The 17,036-nt window shown below is 40.3% G+C and overlaps 1 long non-coding RNA gene across 1 annotated transcript; it reads right to left on the bottom strand.

Annotated features, from left to right (window-relative positions):
* Positions 1-570: 570 nt before the first annotated feature.
* On the bottom strand, positions 571-16,215 carry LOC130277688 (uncharacterized). Its single transcript, XR_008845531.1, has 3 exons — positions 16,101-16,215; positions 4,883-5,087; positions 571-763 (listed from the first exon to the last, which is right to left on the bottom strand). It is a non-coding gene; the product is annotated as an uncharacterized LOC130277688 (long non-coding RNA).
* Positions 16,216-17,036: the final 821 nt, after the last annotated feature.

Genomic DNA, 17,036 nt, shown 5'->3' with positions numbered 1-17,036 from the left:
GTAATGTGTCTGCTGACTGACTCACAGGGTCAAAGTTTACCGCAATGTTAAAGTATAGGGGGCGAATCGAACTTCACATATGTTCGCCCGGCGATGCGAACATGCTAAGTTCGCCGGGAACTGTTCGCGGGCGAACAATTTGCGACATCTCTATTCAAGATCATGCAAGTTAACTAAAAAATCACTAGTATCCTTTACCAACGCAGGAACCGAAAGCTGCAGTGGTCTAAGTATCCAATCAATAAATTTTGAAGAAAATTCTGTTACTGAACTCCTCCCGGAGACAATAGGTCTTCCGGGGGGTGTAGTGGAGTTTTTATGTATTTTGGGTAAAAAATACCACTGAGCTGCTTTCGGATGCGTTGGTAAAAGTTTGAGTGCGTTTTTTTTTTGAGATAACACCTATGTTGGAATACTGTCTCAATAACAAACGTAATTTTTCCAAAATACCTGGGCTGGGATTCTTATTGAGTTTCATGTAAAAGTTATTATCATTTAGTTGACGGAGAGCTTCGGTCATATAATAGGAGACTGTCATTAATACCACGTTACCCCCCTTGTCCGCTTTTTTAATTATGATATTAGTATTATTTTTAAGGTATTTCTTAGAGCCATTTGCTCTGTGGCGGACAAATAAGGGGGGGTCTTGTGGGTAAATGACAGCCTGCATGTCAGACAACACTCCTTTCCATAGGTCTACACTCGAGCCAGGTATAGTAGGGGGAAAGAAGATGGATTTGCTGCCGCTGTTGAACACAGAAACCTGTAAGAAATCAGAATTGGTTACATCAGGTTTATCTTCTTCTAACAAATCCAGCAAATTCCCCAGACACTCAGTGTCAACATATCTTTAAATGAGAGACTATAGCTTTCTAAATCATGTTTCCAGATTTGAAATTCTGTTGGATGAGATAGAATTGGCATTTAAATGACATATTAGGATAATTTGACTTTTACAAGCTTCAGATCATAATTTTTTTAACACCATTATTTTTTTATCAACACATTACAGCATATATATATATATATATATATATATATATATATATATATATATCCATTTAAGAACAAAATTAACAAATATCTTTATTTCTCCTCATCCCTTAACCCCCCCCTCCCCCAACCACATCCACCCTTTGGTCAGCCTGCTGCCCATTATTTCTATGGCCAGTTGTCCCTTTCTTTCATAATAGAAGAACCCTTCTTTTTATCTTTATAATACACCATTTCATATTTTTTTTACTTTCCGTGCCAAATTCAACCATTTTTGGAGAGAGGGTGCCTTTGGCGCAAACCACTTCCTGAAAATTCCAGGATTCACCAAGCCTAATAATTTTTGTATCCCAGTAGAATTCCTCAATTTTTACAAAGACCAGCTTCCAAAGGGTTTATACCTCCCTACAGTTCCATTTGTGATATTTTCCGATTTACATTAATAGAAGATGTTTCAATATTGCCAAAATTTCCCCGATTTCTTGTACAAATTTTAACCTTTTTCCCATTGTGTTATTAATCAACAACCAATAAATTTTACCTAATCCTTTCTCAATCCCCAGCTGTGCGGAAAACAGATAATCCAACAATTCGTGTTTACATATTTTCCATCTTGGGTTTCTTTTTTCTTTAATAAACACATTTTAAATCTGCATGTATGCATATCTATCCGTATTTCTTAAATTGTATTGTTTTTTTTATATCTTCTCAGGACCATAGCTCCTTACTTGTCATTCATTGACCTACTCTACATATCCCATGTGGTTCCCAGTTAACATATTGAGGGAGATTTATCAAAACCTGTGCAGAGGAAAACTTGCTTAGTGGCCCATAGCAACAAATCACCTTGCTTCTTTCATTTTTAGGAAAATTGAGAAATGAGAGAAGCGATCTGATTGGTTGCTATGGGCAACTGGACAACTTTTCCTCTGCACAGGTTTTGATAAATCTCCTCCATTCTCTCAAGTTGAATTCCTCTAGAAAGTGTCTATTTTTCCAAATTCTAGTAATTTCCAAATTCCTCTTAACCTCCAGCAACATCCTTATGTACTTCCATATTTTATTAAAGGGGTACTCTGGGGCTAAGACAACTTATCCCCTATCCAAAGAATAGGGGATAAAATGTGTGATCGCGGGGGTCCCGCCGCTGGGGACCCCCGCAATCTTTCATGCAGCACCCCACTATCATCAGCCTCCAGATCGAACATTGCTCCAGGTCTGATGACTCACAATCACGGGACTGGAGTATCGTAATGTCACGGCTCCGCCTACGTGTGACGTCATGCTCCTCCCCCTCAATGAAAGCCTATGGGAGGGGGTGTGACAGCCACCATGCCTGCTCCCAGAGGCTTGCATTGAGGCGGCAGAGTGTGACATCACACAGGGACTTAGCTGTGACATCACAATACTCCAAATCTACCAACCCACCACTGTCTAGTATCTCCCAAACTGTGTACCCCTTTTCCATAAAGCACTCAAAGAAATGTTTATCAAACTATCTTCTGTAATTATTAAGTTTATTTGTGCCGCTATGTAATAGCACTGGAAATTGGGAATATTCATCCCATCCATTTTTACAGGGGGATTCAGAAATTTCAGTTTTATTCTGACATGTTTATGACCCCAGATGAGTTTGTTTATTTTCTTTTCTATCCCTTTAACCCCTTGCCGCAAATGGATGTTCATTAACGTCCATTTGTGGCTCCCGAGGTATGACGTGCGCTCAGCAGGTGAGCGTGCATCATACCCAGTGGGTCCGGGTTGCTATAAGCAACTAGGACCCACAGCTGATGCCTGGCATTAACCCTGATCGCCTCGACATCAAACTTAATCACCTCGTCTAAAACTAAAGTAAATAATGCCGGTTAGCTCAGTGGTGCTGTTCAGGACCGCCACAGTGAAATCGCGGCATCCCGAACAGCTTGCAGGACGTGAGGAGGGTCCCTACCTGCCTCATGCACGTCCGATCGCCGATTGATTGCTCCGTGCCTGAGTTTCAGACATGAACAGTCAAGCAGTGATAACACTGATCAAAGTTATGCTATTGTATAACAGTGATCAGTGTATTCAATCAATGTGTGCAATGTCATAGCCCCCTATGGGAGCAATAACATTGCAAAAAAGGTTGTAAAAAAAAAAGTTAAAGGGTACCTTTCATCAAAAAAAAACTTTTGATATATTATAGATTAATGTATGCAGAATAACTTTACAATAGCATGTTATAAAAAAAAATGCTTCTTTCTATTTAATTTTCCACCTTGAAAAAATGACCACAAGGGGTCTCCCTATCAGTCCTGGCCGCAAGCCCTTTTTTTTTTTTTTTTTAAGATTTCAGACTCATGCTGGAGTCCTAAATCTCAGATTGCAGCCAGGATACAGACAAGCTCAGCACTGCTCCCCTAATAAAAGTTTGAATCACCCCACTTTTCTCATAAAAAAAAAAAAACGGTGGTGCCATCGCGTGTGTAAATGTCGGATATATAAAAATATATCATTAATTAAACCGCACGGTTAATGGCATGCACGTAAAAAAAATTCCAAAGTCCAAAATAGCATATTTTTTGTCACTAATGGCTTTTATTTTTTTCAATTTTGCCCCACAAATATTTTTCTCTGGTTTTGCAGTAGATTTTGTGGTGAGATTATTTACGGTATTACAAAGTAATATTGTTGCCGCAAAGAACAAGCCCACATATGTATTTTTAGGTGGAACATTGAAAGTGTTATGATGAGAGATGAGCGAATTTTTTTTAAATTCGATTCAGCTGATTCGCCAAATAAAAAAAAAAAAAATTAGATTCGCTCCAAATAAATTCACAGCGAATCGATATAATAAAGTGTGTGTTTTTAACTTTTCAAACTTTTTTTTTTACATTTGTTAGGTAGTACTACTACTCACAGCATGGAACATACTGTTCCATGATGGGAGTAGTAGTACCTGCACTAATAGACAGATCATCCCGGGGACCTGTTGCCATAATGTATAGATGCGGGCGGCCGGTGCGCGATCCTGCATTATGTTCTGCGATGTGAAGTTCTTCACATCACAGATTCATATTTTCAGCAGAGAGCTGTGATTGGCCAGATAGTTCACAACTCTCTGCAGGAAATACGAATAATTGAGATATATATATATATATATATATATATATATATATATATATATTTATATACGGTAGTGCAGGGGACCAGAGAAGAGCGTCCGTGCCCCGCATCTATACATTATACAGGACGATCGCAGTGGGTGTCAGGAGTGACACCCACTTCTAAAGTCCAGTATAATGTATAGATGCGGCCTGCCGCTCTTCTCTGGTCCCTTGCACTGCCATACATATATATATATATATATATATATATATATATACCTATTATTCATATTTCCCACAGAGAGTTTTGACTGGCTGGAACCATTTGGCCAATCACAGCTCTCTGCGGGAAATATGAATCTGTGATGTGAAGAACTTTACATCGCAGAACTTAGTGCAGGATCATGCAGAAGAGCGGCCAGCCTACCACATCTATACATCTTATATAGGAGGATCGCAACGGGTGACAGACCCCAGGGCAATTTATTAGTACAGGTACTACTACTCCCATTATGGAGCAGTCTGTTCCATGCTGGGAATAGTAGTACTACCTAAAAAAAATTAGTTAAAAAAAAGTTAAAAGACACTTTATTGAACACATTATTAACATACATTACTAATAAAAAGTTTAACAAAATGAATTCTAAAAAATATATTATTTTTACATTTAAATGGCACCTTTCTACATTTTTATTATTGTTGGCTACATTTTTAGACCCCTGCGGCCCACATAAATTGGTCCCTGTTTAAAAATGCATTAAAATTTTGTGTCATCAAAGGATAAAAAAATGCGGAGCACTCACCCAAGCTTCTTCTGCAGTGGTAGTTTATTGCAAAACTTACAACATAGGGGTACACAGGTGGGGGAGCTGCATAGGAGCTGGGGTATCGACTCGGTGATGGACCGTTGCGAGCTTCTGCGCTTCGTCAGACTGGGAATATTGGGATCACAGGAAGAGGTGTGCTTTAAAGGAGGTAGGTGTTATGACGCTACAGGTAACCTGTGTGCTATTGGATGAAACACCGTTACTTATAAAACTTGTAAAATTAGGTTAGTGCAAGTTAAAAGCAAACATCTTGTCATCTCAGAGACATGCATTACATATAACAAATCATATCAGTGCACCATATTCCTGTTTATCATTCATACCCAGCGGGCCGGTGGCGTCCAGCCAGATAATCCACCTGGCCTTGTTTTTCAGTAGTTGTTGGTGCTTGTTCAGACCACGCGTTGCATTTGTAATCTGTTCTTTAGCGGCAAAACGCAATCCATCCGGATTGCTATTATGGTGATCTTTCATGTGGGTTATAAATCGTGGGGCTGCCATTCCTGTTACCAATTATCTCAGGTGTTCCCTAATCCTATGATATAAGGGCCTGGATTGTTTTGCCCAGGTAGAAATAACCACATGTGCAGACTATGCAGTAGACAACAAAGGTTTATTTACAATAAAAAATTGTCTAATTTGAATATTATATCCTTTAATGTGATGGATAAAGGGGTTTGCAAGTGTGTAGATGTAGTTAAATTCAAATATTACTAAGTAAATATTAGCGAATGAGCATGATACAGGTGTGCCCATGGCCGTGCCAAGGCACTGCCTTTACCATTGGTCATTATATTGGAAACAGTTGTTTGATAATATAAATGAGGTAGCCTCTGTTATAAAATCTATGAGTGGTGGAGATTTATCTCAACTTGACAAAAACTGACGGAGAGCTTGCACCCCCGCATCCTGAGGGATGCGGGTATATAAGCTCTCGACGTCAATCAATGCCAGAGCGTACCCTTCTTGCCATTCAAAGCTATCAAGGGCTGATATCAGATCTCCAGCATCCCTCAAATATGAGGGTATATATGGGAGCAGAGGAGATATCAGCCAATCTATGTAGTTTGACAAAAAAGATGTAGGTGACCCAATTCCAGCTATTATGGGGCATCCTGGTGGCGGAGTGACTGCTTTGTGTATTTTAGGTAGGATATGCCAATTTGGTTTTGATGGATTTTCAGGTAATAATTGTTCTGCTATTTTTTCAGTGATAATATTAGTATTTACATGTTTACATAGGAAAGTACGAAGGTTATCCATCATTTTTCTAGTTGGATCCTGTCTAAGTTTTTCATATACTTTTACATTACTCAACTGTTTCATTGATTCGGTTTCATAATCCCTATTATGCCAAATAACAATGGACCCTCCTTTGTCTGCTCGAGATAGTACTATGTCATCTCTATCAGATAACCATTTGAGGGCTTCCTTCTCCTTTTTAGTAATATTACTGTCCACCTGAGGATATATTAGAGACTTAACGTCCTGACAGACAGCCCTATGGAATAAATCCACAGAGCTGCCTGGAGGAACTGGAGGGTTAAAGTGAGATGGATTGCCTCCCATAAAGGGGGCGTCTGTCAATATTTCTCTATTCATATGCTCCTCCTCTGTCTCTGCCAGACTAGCTAGGGTTTGGACGTGCAAGCACCACATATACAGCTCTCATAGCAGTTAAAGGGGACGTACACACTTTCTAGCCATTTACCAGTCCGGAATTCAAAGTGGTGCCGAGTATCCTGCTCATCGGTTGATGTATTAAAATTTTGTTATAGAATTTTTTTTTTTCGTGAAATACATTTTTTTACTACAAAAACTCAGCGGAACCTTAGCCTTAGAGTAATAACAAAATGGAGTGAATGAAGAAATTAATTTTTTCAAATCAAGTGGAATCTAATTTTTCATGAAATTCGGAACAAATTCAGATTCATCCAATTCGATTGGCTCATCTCCAGTTATGAGTTTTAGAAGGTGAGGAGGAAAAAACAAAAGTGCAAAAATGAAAAATCGCCAAAGAGGGAAGGCATTAAAGTATTTTTCATTTATCCTTACGGAGCTGCTCTTAAAAAGTGCAGAAGTATTGACAAAAGTACAATTTTTATCAGCTATTGTGAAAAGTATGGTGGATAATGGGCAGCCTTGCCTGGTACTGTAGTGCAGGGGGAAACGTCCTGTGTATTCACCGTTTATTTTGATCTTGGCTCTGGGTGAACTATAAATTGATCTTATTGCTTTCTGTATGAGTTCCCCAAGATTCATTTCTTCCACTACCTGGTCTAGGAAGCCCCACTCCACCCTGTGGAATGCCTTATTTCTTATAAGACCTGACTATCTAGCCAGTTATTTACTGTATATCCACATCAAAATAAAAAAATAGTAGACAAAGAGGCCAGAAAACATTTTCAAATGAGAGACTACAGCTTTCTTAAACATGTTTCCAGACATGAAATTCAGTTGGCTGAGATGGAATTGGCATTTAAATGAAATATTAGGATAATTTGACTTTTACAAGCTTCAGATCATAGTTTAACAATGGCCAGTAACATATGTGTGCAACATGCATCAGATCTTTCACAGTATTTATGTTTGGCAGTTTATGCAAATGGAAACCAAAGTCAGACTAATGCATTCCTTATTTATGCAAAAAAATTTCCTTGCATGTATCTAGGAGCAAAGATCGCCATCAAATAAACAAAAAACAAACCACTATTAAAAATGCTTCAGAAATCTGTCAAAAAGGGAGCAAGAGGTCATAGGTCGCATTCATAACACATAGACTCGATAACATTTGCGAATCCTAATTATAAAAGTCAATTTCTAATTATTGTGGTGGATGATAATGTTATTATAAGGGTGACTGAGTTTAAATATTATGGTTTCACCTTTGATCATTAATTACAGTGTGCCACAATTTAGAGAGTATTGTTTTCGATAGATGTGTCTAGTGAAGTGCTTCATCCATAGAGCAAAGCTTAAATTGATACAAAATCCAACTGATTAGTATTTTGATAGTATTAAGAAACAAAAAGTGAAGTCAGAAAAGAAAGTACAAAAAGTTACGGGCAGAACAAAGAGATAATCAAAATATATTAAAGAATAATTTCAATCAGGTAAAATGATTCAGAGTCAGATTATTTTTATCCATAGGAGGCGGTATTATTGTAGCTATATTCTTGTACATAGGGTGCAGTATTATGGTATTTTTATTCTTGTAAATAAGGGACAGTATTAAAGGGGTACTCCGCTGCTCAGCAAACTGTTGGAACTGTGGTGTCCCGGTACCGCATCCTATATGGTACCTGTATATAGGTCCCCATATCCAGAGTCCCTAGGACGTCGGGGTCCTTCTTATTTAGTCCACCCCTTGTCACCTCTCATCTAGATATTAGTTATCTTACAGTTTACTCAGGATTTATATAAATATAATTGTACAAATGTATATAAGTGGTTAATTACTTGTACTGAGTGTAGCAGGACCTGCGGGTCACGTGATCAGGTAAACTCTATGGTTTTTTGCTTAAGGACCTTTGGAGGTCCCTGTGACGTATTGCGCCCACAATTCCTTGTAACAGTGAGTGACAGATATTCGGACCAATTAAAACGGCCCGCCCCTGCCCATATAAGGGAGTGGCGGCCATAGCTCGCTCTCTTGTTCCCGGGCTTTCATGAGAGAAGGATCTGCGCTGCTGTCATCAGTGAGTTTAGGCCTGAGCCTTGATTATCGTTACCAAACCGTGAGTGTATCAATCCCTAAGCACTCTGCAAGATCACCGGACTGTATCAATCCCCTAAATCCGGAGGGATCTTCGCAATTAACCCTAAATTCAGAGACTTATAAAACAAGTCAAGGTCCGCAGCAACTGCCAGTCACTGAAGTGTATAGAGACTGTATTGATGAGACTGTTACTGTTCATTGGATGTATCGCAAGCCTTTAAAGGGGTATTCCGCTCCTTGACATCTTATCCCCTATCAAAAGGATAGGGGATAAGATGTCAGATCGCCGCGGTCCCGCTGCTGGGTAACCCTGGGATCCCTGCTGCGGCACCGCGCTATCATTACAGCACAGAGCGAGTTCGCTCTGTGCGTAATGACGGGCGATACGGGGGACGGAGCAGCGTGACGTCATGGCGCCGCCCCTCGTGACATCACGGCCCGTCCCCTTAATGCAAGTCTATGGGAGGGGGCGTCACGCCCCCTCCCATAGACTTGTATTGAAAGGGGCGGGTCGTGACATCACGAGGGGCGGAGCCGTGACGTAACAATGCTCCGGCCCCTGTACCGCCCATCATTACGTGCAGAGCGAACTCGCTGTGTGCTGTAATGATAGCGCGGTGCCGCAGCGGGGATCCCAGGGGTCCCCAGCAGCGGGACTGCGGCGATCTGACATCTTATCCCCTATCCTTTGGATAGGGGATAAGATGTCTAGGGGCGGAATACCCCTTTAAGTAAAGTTTATCCAAGTTCAAGTTCAACTCTCTTGTGGACCTCCAGTCATTATTCATATGCACCTGTCGTTACTGGGAAGGGCGACGATAGGCCGGCGAATTACCTCAGCATACTAGCCCTATGCCTGGCATCACGAACTATAGGGTTAACCTTAACCCCTGATATACTGAAGCAATACCCTGACTGCATTACCCCTACCCCAGAGGCCTACCACAGAACAAACTGTTCCGAACGCTGGAGCCTGCCCCCTCATGATGTTACACCACACCCCTTAGACTTGCATTGAGGGGGTGTGACGTCATGAGGGGGTGGGGCTATGACGTCATGAGCTCCCGGCGCCGGCTCCAGTGTTCACAACAGTTTGTTCCAAATGCTGAGCAGCGGAGTACCCCTTTAAAGTAGTTACGTTTTTATCGATAGGTAGTATTATGGTTATAGTTTTGTACACAGAGGACAGTATTATAGTACTTATATTCATGTAAATAGTTACATAGTTAGTACGGTTAAAAAAAGACATTTATCCATCAAGTGCAATCAAGTGGGTGAAGGGACAGTATTATAGTAGTTATATTCATGTACATAAGAGACAGTAGTATTATACTTATATTTATGTACATAAGGGACAGTATTATAGAACCTATATTCATGTACATAAGGGGTTAGTAATATAGTGCTTATATTCATGAACATAAGGGACAGTATTATAGTACTTATATTCATGTATATAAGAGACAGTATTACCGTACAGTAGTTAATGCACTTTATTGCACATCTTTCTTCTTGCCATCCAACATTTCAGTTCAGATTATTACTTTCTAAAAAAAAAACTGGGGCTTATTTCCTGTTTGGTTCTTGAGTAAAATATCGCCTAATGATTGCAGTTAGATGTTGGATTCCTTTGTTATTTTGCCTCAGTTATGCACATTTTGTCATATGTAGTAAGTTTAGGAGTTGGACCCCATGCCGTTTCTGTCTGCTTGGCTCTTGAAATAATTAAAAAGGAAACAAAAAAATGGTGGCTCTTAAGATGAGAGAATGAAAAAAATGCTACATCCTGAGGACCAAAATAAACTGCATCCTTTAAAGGAATGTGTATTTAGAAAATAATCTTCTTAATTTAGATTTTTATGTTAAACATGTTGTTTTTAAATGTTAGTGATTTTTTTTTAAATATATATTTTTATAATTCTTTCTACTCCTACAGTTTTCATTTTGGACACTAAGCCAAATTATAACCTTACATTTTTTGTTCTAGGCTGGATTCACATAGTATTTTGGTCAGTATTTTGGTTTAGCTTTTTAGCCAAAGCCAAGAGTGAGTCCAAAACACAGGAAAATTTATCTTTCCATTATTGTTTTCTCCAAATCATCTAGTTTTGGATAAAAACACTGATCAAAACTGATCTCAGTACTTAGTTGAAGCGCCTGGGGCAGCAATTACACCCTCCAGTCTTCTCAGTCTTCTCTTGGCCCTCACAAGTTGGATGGGAACTATTGGTGGAAGCCAGTCTTTGGCCAGATTTCATTCAACTTTCTCTTAACCCTGGTTGAAGCCACACACTTGCCCCCCTATCCGCTGTCTAGTGATCCTTATAGAGACCTGGAGACTGCTGCTAAAATCAAAGCCTTTCAACCCCTACATGTTTCACCACTATAGTGTGGCTTTATCAAGGAGACAATTGACAGCACTAATGCTGCTATACCATGCACAAACTGAGGACAAAAGTGGTGCTGTTTCTGGAAGGACGCAACAATGATTTTTAATCCTGAAAAACCATTTTAAGTACTTCTCTTTCTGTCAGATACTAAAATATTTATAGGTCACGTTATCATAAGTGTAGGAATGTTTAAACATTTCCATTCTTTACAATCTCCATCATTGCTAATATTAACTGAAGAAAGGAATTAAACAGTAAGGGATGAAACAGTAAGAGTAGGCCGTATAAATGTCTAGAATATTGAACATTTTTTACCCTATTGATACATAATCAATCTAATTTAGTCTATGTAGCAGTTAAAAGAAGGTTGGAAAAGTATCTTTTACCTGATGGGAGTAATAATTTACCAGTGATCAATAACCTATCAATATTCTGCTTAGATAATATAATGTTGCTCTTTTTTATCTTCAAAGTGCCCAGATGGCATAATGTCATCAAATGGAAAGTCAATACTCAATTTACATAGATTGTCAGAGAAATAATGCATTTAAAGGAGAACACTCAAAACAAGAATGTGTGCAATGTTCCTAGTCCTATCAAATGATATGTTTCTATTCTTGTCTGAATATTTTGCTTGTAAAGGGAAGGGAGACATAAATTATACCTATGCAGTATGTTAGGCCTTAGTTCAGGCTTGAGGGGGCAGGGCATGAGACCAATTCTCTATTTGACCTTCTCTAAATGCTTGTGTCATGCTCCAGAACCCCAGGCCTTACATTAGACATAACACAGTGCATTGGTCTTCCTAATAATAAGCTTTATTATTCTATCACTTAAGGGTAAATATCACTTTTAAAAACTTTTGACTTGTCATAGTGACAGAAATTTTAATCGGTGAAGGTCTAGGTGCTAAAACCACCAGAGTTAGCTAAAAAGAACAGGCAGAAGTGCTCAACTTATTGCTGTAGCCTTTAGTTTTAGCTTACAACTGCTTGGCTCTCATTGGAGAATGGCATGGGATTTTTATTAATAAGTACACAATACGCACAGAATACCAAGTAAAGCCAAGCAGTGCCATGTGAAAATGAAAAGGCTAAGCAGAACACTTCTTAATGTTCATTTTAGTGAATCTCAGGACTAGGACTCCCATCATTCAAAACTTCTAACATAAGTATAAAATATAACTACTGCCATACTAGTCTCTTATGCAGCACACACAAATTTAACTACCGTATTTTCGAGCGTATAAGATGACTTTTCAACCCTGGAAAACGTTCTCAAAAGTCGGGGGCTGTCTTATACGCAGGGCGTCGTCTTTTACGCTAGGTGCTGCAGTCGCCCAGGACTGCCGACTGCTGCACCCGCCCCATTGCCCCCCAGATTCATTTCCCCCGCCACATTTGGGACATCCCAGTGTCCCAAACGATCTTTTTGGGACACAAGGATGTCTCAGTTACCTTTCTCTGTCCCTGTGTTAACTTTAAAAACGCAGGGGCCACCGGGAGGTAGCGCACACAGGGATGTCACTGATGTTCGTACGTGTGCCCACGGAAACAGCAAAGCAGAGTGGAGTGGAGCAGCAAGGACGTGTTAAGTTACCTGTGGCACGCCATCTTCAGTGCTCCGACCTCCGGTCCTCCGGTTTAGGGACCTACTGCTATGGCCTATAGGCCATAGCAGTAGATCATGACCCCAGACTGGAGGAGCGATGGTCGGAGCACTGAAGAGGGGCAGTACACAGGCATATAGCCTCCAGCCATACACTGTATATGGCTGAAGGCTGTATGTCTGTGGGGGCCACTGACTACCAAATGTGGGGGGAACTATACTGCCAACCTAATGTGGGGGGAACTATGCTGACAACCTAATGTGGGGGAATTATACTGAAACCTAATGTGTGGGAACTATACTGCCAATGTAATTTGGGGGGAACTATGCTGACAACCTAATGTGGGGGAAACTATGCTGACAACCTAATGGGGGGCAACTATGCTGACAACCTAATGTGGGGGAACCCAGAGCAAAAAATGTTTCCAGTGGATGCACAGTGAAGAAACCCCCTTGCTAGGGGAGAGGGTGCCAGTCTTGTAGCTTGACCAAGGCTGAAGTATTCACAGAAGAAAGGAAGACGGCACTCCGGTATTGGTGTCCAAATATAACAAGTGGTTTATTGATCCCAATACATATAGGAAATTATGCGACGTTTCGACCTAACAATAAGGTCTTTATCAAGCATAGTGCATATAGTGACTACCATGTGTTTTATAAGGTCATCAATTGATGACATCATAAGGGGGAGTAGCTCTCCAGTAGAGGAGGTGTGACCCCAGATGACAGTGGGAGTGTATAAAATAACAGAATTACAATATGTAAAGTAGTACAAACACATTGTGCAAGTGAATAATATACATACAGTGTTACAGACATGATACATTATATCCATATAGACCATCTCAGTCCTCTGATCTCTATATTATACATTCAAATAATAAAGGAAATATTTATCTGACCTGTCCGTCAGAGACAACTGTTAAGCTTCTATCGCGCCTGTTAAGCTTCTATCGCGCCTGTTCACGGTTTGTAAACAAAGCGTATCCGCATGTCTACAGGAGGCAGCGCGCTGGAAGTTACGTCCATCTCCGTGAGGGATCTTGTCACTAAGTACAAAGGGTACAGCACATGCGTATTGTGCAAATGCAGTCCGCGGCGGCCATTTCAAGTAAGGGAGTTTCGACTCTGGTATAATCCTGCGCACTAGAGTGGCCCAAAGTCGTTTCAGACCTCTTAGTGATTGGCAAATCACATAAGTATGCACAATACAGAAGGCTATACATGCACAATAATAAGGGCAAACAAGGCAAATCTTAGCACGGGTAACATAACAGACAAGTACAGCTCAGACATATCACGTCACTCTTATGGTCCAGAGGGATTTATGTTGGGGAGACAACCACAGAAGCTAGAATTAGGTTTAATAACCATAAATGTACAATTAGGACTAAAAAAATTTAAGTACCAGTACTGCGACATTTTGCTGAGTGTAACCATACAGTTGATCAGTTACGTATAAGCATAATTGATCACATACCACCTCCACGACGAGGTGGCGACCGAAGGAAAATACTCAAACAGAGAGAACTATGGTGGATTGACAGACTGAATAGTTTGCAACCCACTGGCATTAATATTGATTTTTCTATTAAACCTTATTTGTAGTTATCACGCACCCTCCCATAGGCTTGCATTGAGGGACGGAGCGTGACGTCACACGGGGGCGCAGGCGTGACGTCACACGCCGCCAGCCCCATGGTCATCCGTAATCAAACCCGGAGCGAACACGCTACGGGGACTGATTACAAACGGGGTGCCGCGTGCAAGATCACGGGGGTTCCCAGTAGCGTGACTCCCGCGATCAGGCATCTTATCCTCTATCCTTTGGATAGGGGATAAGATGTGTAAGCACCGGAGAACCCCTTTAACACATGCAAAATCTACTAGTGCAGTGTGCTTTTAAACAAGCTGTTAGTTACCACGGGTATCTCATGTAGCTGTAACTTTGACACAAAATTGGCCTTAAAGGGGTACTCCACACCTAGACATTTTATCCCCTATCTTTTGGATAGGGGATAAGATGTCTAGGGGTGGAGTACCCCTTTAAGGCCAAATTCATGTCAAAGTGTCATGTAATGCAAGTCAATTGGAGGGGAAGTGACGGCCAGCATGTCCCCTCCCATAGACTTTCATTTAGGGGGCGGGGCATGATGTCACAAGAGGGTGGGGCCGCAATGTCATGATCCTCCGGCCCCTGCATTGCCAGTCATAAGGCACGGAGCGGAGCACCCAAATGATAGGGGTGCTGCAGAAGAGATCGCGAAGGTTCCCAGCAGCAGGACCTCAGCAATCAGACATCTTATCCCCTATCCAAAGGATTGGGGATAAGATGTCTAGGGGCGGAGTACCCCTTTAAATCCACTTTAAAACTACTTGAATTTCTAGGTGATCTTAACAGTGTTATACAGGGCTTTAGAGGTCTTAGACAGTGTTATACATGTGTTTTGAGGCTTTTTGCATTGCCGTTTGCCGTGATACAAACTTTTTTGAAAAGTTCAGCAAGCCCACTGAACCGAACATTTGAAAATTAAACGTTCGTAAATTTTATTATATTATATCACATTTCATTTATGTATAGTAAGTGCTATGGCTTAATGCAAATATAACACCCATACTTCTATATACTGACTTTCTAAATAACATTTTCTTAGCCTATAAATGGAGCAGGATAATTATCCTGAGATGAGATCAATAAACTATTGAGTATTTTCACTAACTATGTTTGTTAACTAAATTATTGAATAGTTTGTAAGGATGTTTACCTGCTCCTGAATAATGAAGTCATCAGATGCAATTGTAATAGAAAATCAATACTTGTAATGTAGGAGTTATCTTAATGCGAGGCACAGTAGCGCTCAGTTATCTTTCCATTTGTTTTCTTTGCAAATTGCAAAAGGAATCAACAATTCCATTTTATTTACATTCATATACATCCTACACATACATACACACATAAATATTTCACCATCTGTTCATTAGAACAATATTCCTCAATTTCTATAACATTTGCACTCACAAAGACCTCAAAACAACCCTGAAGTAACACCATATGCATGCATTATGTTCATGTTGGTGGCCTTATTATAGCATAGCAGCTCTATTTTTACTGCACCTCTAAATGACTGTCAACTGAAAATAAGCGTGGAAACATATGTATAGTTGTTGTCAATCTTTTAAAACCCCTTAAAAGGGTTTTGCCACTATGTACCCCCTGTTTATGAAACAGTTAAATTGTGGGGTCTGAATCCCACCCTCCAGAATCTGGAAGGCACAATTAACTCCAACCCTAAAAGAGTGGATATCTAGAGCAAACCAGATATACAGACTTGAGGAACTGGCTGCTTGGGAATGTCATTCACATGCCAAGTTCTGTAACATTTGGCCACCTTGAATTACCTACCTTAGATGCCTGATGAAGCCGCGCAAGCGCAGTGAAGCGCGTTGCATTATTCCAATAAAATTACCTTCTACTTACCTGACGTGTTCGTCCTTGGTCAGCGCCGTGGAGACCTGCTATTCTCTGGAAGTCCATCCCTGGTTGCGGTTTACTTGGTGGATGGCTGCAGACCGGACCATACCGCTCACTCACGCTGACCGTTGTTGTGTGTGAGCTCACAAGAGACTTGTATAATCATTCCTTTTGCCATATCTACCCGGGATTACACTATGGAGCGCTCTCTTTTGTTTTTATATTCATTGAATTACCTACAGGAATTGTAACTATTCCCTAAACCTTTTTAACTTGCCTTCCCCATAGATAAAAGATTTGTTGCACCTTATGTGAATCAAACATATGCCACCAACCCCGATCACCCGCTCCCGCCACCTGTCCACCCAACACATGCCACCTATCACATGCAAATTCAACTTGAAGTAATGTAGGCCTTGCCATTGTTCAATTCACTTTAACCCAATTCATATACATGAACCATAGCAGTACGTATGCACAGTGAGGATCTTTTTTCCGTTTTTTCCATTACGGTTTTCTCTGTTTTTTACAAATTCTTATGTAATTTCTCTTTCATATGAGATTTATTATCTGTCTAAAATGTTATGCTACCCTGTTAAAATTAATAAAACGATATGTTTAAACAAAAAAAAATTGTCAAGACTGACAGCTTGAACTCCCTATAATCTGAAGAATATGATCTCTTAAATCTTCCATCTAAATGTCACAGTGGTCAAATATGTACGTTGCCGTTCCATTCATTGCTCTGCTATCTTTGGCTCTCCCATAGACACAATTGAAGCTGGAGTACTTACTAGACTTCCAGTCAATTCAGACAGAAGATTCAGGGGTCCCGTTTTTGAGATCACAAGGATCACATTGGTCAAACCCTCTGCGATCATGCACTGATTCTTGGTCTAAAGGTTGATATATGCAACTAATTTTCAAAATCTAAGGGGGAAG

Source organism: Hyla sarda, chromosome 6 (assembly GCF_029499605.1).
Source record: "Hyla sarda isolate aHylSar1 chromosome 6, aHylSar1.hap1, whole genome shotgun sequence".
NCBI classification, from domain to species: Eukaryota; Metazoa; Chordata; class Amphibia; order Anura; family Hylidae; genus Hyla; species Hyla sarda.
Note: the sequence above shows the minus strand (reverse complement) of the source record. Positions and strands in the feature narration are given on the sequence as shown.